Source organism: Larimichthys crocea, unplaced genomic scaffold, assembly GCF_000972845.2.
Source record: "Larimichthys crocea isolate SSNF unplaced genomic scaffold, L_crocea_2.0 scaffold75352, whole genome shotgun sequence".
NCBI classification, from domain to species: domain Eukaryota; kingdom Metazoa; phylum Chordata; class Actinopteri; family Sciaenidae; genus Larimichthys; species Larimichthys crocea.
The window spans coordinates 1-3447 of NW_020859945.1; the positions used below are offsets into that span (position 1 = coordinate 1).

At 49.0% G+C, this 3447-nt stretch overlaps 1 non-coding gene across 1 annotated transcript; it reads left to right on the plus strand.

Annotated features, from left to right (window-relative positions):
- The first annotated feature begins 3015 nt into the window (after positions 1-3015).
- Positions 3016-3134, plus strand: LOC113745435 (5S ribosomal RNA). Its single transcript, XR_003462143.1, has one exon. It is a non-coding gene; the product is annotated as a 5S ribosomal RNA (ribosomal RNA).
- The last annotated feature ends 313 nt before the right edge of the window (positions 3135-3447 follow it).

The window sequence follows — 3447 nt, forward strand, 5'->3', positions numbered from 1 at the left end:
CTTTTCTTTCTTTACCTAGCCAGGTGGTGATGGACGTGGGTGAGGACCATGGTGGGGTGAATTTGACTCTGACATGAATATCTAAGTTATTTCTCCTTGCCCAGAGGCTTACAGCTATACACCTTTGAATGCGTCTGTTTCTGATCTCGGGAAGTTAAGCCGGGTCTGGCGCCTCCTCCTGGGGTTTGTGAAGTACTTGGATGGGAGGGGACCGCCTGGGGGAATACCATGTGTGTAGCTTTTTCAATCTCGGCAGGGTGAACAAAGCTTTTTTGCTTTCTCTTCTGTATAGCCATGTGGTGTGATTCTGACATGCATATATACAGTATTTCTCCACTTGCCCAAGCGGTTTACAGCACACACATTACCACCTGAATCGCGCCCGATCTCATCTGATCTCGGAAAGCTAAGCCGGATCAGGCCTGTTTGCCCCTTGTTAGTCCTTGGATGGGTGACTTTGCCTGGGCCCGAATACCAGGTTGCTGTGTGAGGTTTTTCACATCTCGGCAGGGAACAAAATGCTTTTCTTCTGTAATAGCCATTGATGGTGATGACGCTGGCTGCATAATGCAGTTATTCACACTTTCCCAGAGGGTTATGGCTTTTGGTCCTACAACCTGAATGCGCCTGATTCTCGTCTGATCTCGAAGCTACGCCGGGGGGTCAGGCCTGAGTAGTACTTGGATTGGAGACCGCCTGGGAATACCATGTGCTTGTAGCTTTTCACATTCGGGCCAGGGAACAAAGCTTTTCTTTTTTAATAGCTGGTGGTGAGACTGATGTGCATATTACAGTATTTCTCACTTTCCCTGAGGATTACTGGGCTGACAATACCACCCTGACTGCGCTTGATCTCATCTCATCTCGGAAGCTAAGCAGGGTCAAGTCGGGTTCGAGTACTTGTGATGGGATGGACCAGCCTGGGAATACCAGGCTTGTAAGCTTTCAATCTCGGCAGGGAACAAAGCTTTTCTTCTGCAATTCGCCCTTGGTCGGTGATGGACTGATGTGCCTAATTACAGTATTATCACTTTCCCGAGGCTTACGGCATCCACCCGAATGTGCCCGCTTCCTTGATGTTCGGAAGTAAAAGCAGGTCTGGCCGGTTTAGTACTTGGATGGGAGACCGCCTGGGGAATTACCAGGTGCTGTAGCTTTTTCAAATCTGGCAGGGGGGAGAACAAAGCTTTTTTCTGTTAATCGCCATGGTGGTGATGACTGACCTGCATCTCTACCGATTCTCACTTGCCAGAGGCCTTACAGCTTTCTACCAGCTTGAATGCGTTCTGATCTCGGAACGTAAGCAGGGTCTGGCCCTGGTTAGTACTTGGCTGGAGACCGCCTGGGAATGCACCAGGTGAGTAGGCTTTTTCACCATTCGGCAGGGAACAAAGCTTTCTTCTGCTAATAGCCATGGGTGGTGATGACTGGCCATGCATTATATACAGTATTCTCAACTTGCCAGAGGATTAAAGCCATACCCACTTGGGAATGCGCCGATCCTTTTTCATCTGATCTCGGAAGCTAAGCAGGATCAGGCCTGGTAGTACTTGGATGGGTGGACTGTCCTGGAATACCAGGTGTCTGTAAGGTTTGGTTTTCCACATCTCGGCAGGGACAAACAGCTTTCTTCTTGTAAAGCCATGATGGTGATGACTGATGTGCATATATGCAGTATTACACTTTCCAAGAGGCTTATGGCCATACCACCCTGAATGCGCTTCCGATTATCGTCTGACTCGGAGCTAATGCGGGTCAGGCTTTGATTAGTACTTGGAGGGAGACTGCCTGGGGGATACCAGGTGCTGTAAGCTTTTTTCAACATCTCGGCCAGGGACCAAACGCTTTTTTCTGTAATAGCCATGGTGGTGGAGACTTGATGTGCATATATAAAGTAATTTCTCACTTTCCTGAGGCTTACGGCCATTTACCACCCTGAATGCGCCTGATCTCATCTGATGCTGTTTAAGCTAAGCAGGGATCAGTGCCCTGGTTAGTACTTGGCATGGGTGGACCGCCTGGGGAATACAGCGCTGTAAGCTTTTTCCACTTTCGGCAGGGAACAACAGCTGTTTCTCTTCCTAGCCATTGGTGTGCTGACGACATGTGCATATATACAGTATTTCTCACTTCGCATGGGGCTTACGGCCATACCCATTGCGAATGCGGCCCGATCTCGTCTGATCTCGAGAAGCTAGCAGGGTCACGGCCTTGGTTAGTACTGGATGGAGCCGCCTGGGACTACCAGGTGATGTAAGCTTTTTCACAATCTTCGGCAGCGGAAGGGAACAAAGCGTTCTTCTGTTAATAGCCATGGTGGTGATGACTGACATGCATGTATATACAGTATTTCTCCACTTGCCCAGGGCTTACAGCTGATACTGCCACCTGAATGGTTGATTAGGAAGCTAAGCAGGGTCATTGCTGGTTCTGTACTGGATGGTGACTGCCTGGGAATACCTAGTGCTGTAGCTTTTTTCACCTCTCGGTCAGGGAAACAAAGCTTTTTCTTCTTAAAATAGCAATGGTGGTGATGCCTGACGTGCACTATATACAAGTATTTCTCACTTCCCAGTGGCTTTCCGGCCTGCTGTCATACCACCCTGAATGCGCTCGATCTCGTCTGATTCTCGGAAGCTACGAAGGCGTCAGGCCTGGTTTGTACTTGAATGTAGACCGCCTGGGACTACCAGGTGCTGTAAGCTTTTTCACATCTCGCAGGGAAAAGCTTTTCTTCTTACAAGCCTGGTGTTTGAGTGATGGATAGTTGATAATATACAGTTATTTCTCCACTTCCCTGGATGCTTACGGCCATACCACCCTGAATGCGCCGATCTGTCTGATCTCGGAGCTAAGCAGGGTCATGCCTGGTTAGTTACTTGGAGGGTGACTGCCTGGGATACCCGGTTGCTGTAAGTTTTTCACATCTCGGCAGGGAACAAAGCTTTTCTTCTGTATTAGCCATGGTGGTGATGACTGACATGCATATATACAGTATTTCTCACTTTCCCAGAGGCTTACAGCCATACCACCTTGAATGCGCCCGATCTCATCTGATCTCGGAAGCTAAGCAGGGTCAGGCCTGGTTAGTACTTGGATGGGAGACCGCCTGGGAATACCAGGTGCTGTAAAAAGCTTGTTTCACATCTCGCCGGGAACAAAGTTTCTTTTCCTTCTTTAATGAGCCATGGTGGTGATGACTGCTGGCCGTGCATATATCATATTTCTTCACTCCCCCAGAGGCTTATACGCCAACCACCCGGATGGCGCCTGAGCTCGGAAGCTAAGCAGGGTCAGGCCTTGAGTACGTGGATGGGAGAACCGCCTGGGAATACCAAGGTGCTGTATGCTTTTCACAATCTCGGCAGGAACAAAGCTTTTCCTTCTGAAATAGCCATGGTGGTGTGGGACTGAGTCAATATATAACAGGATTTCCTTTCTCAATTT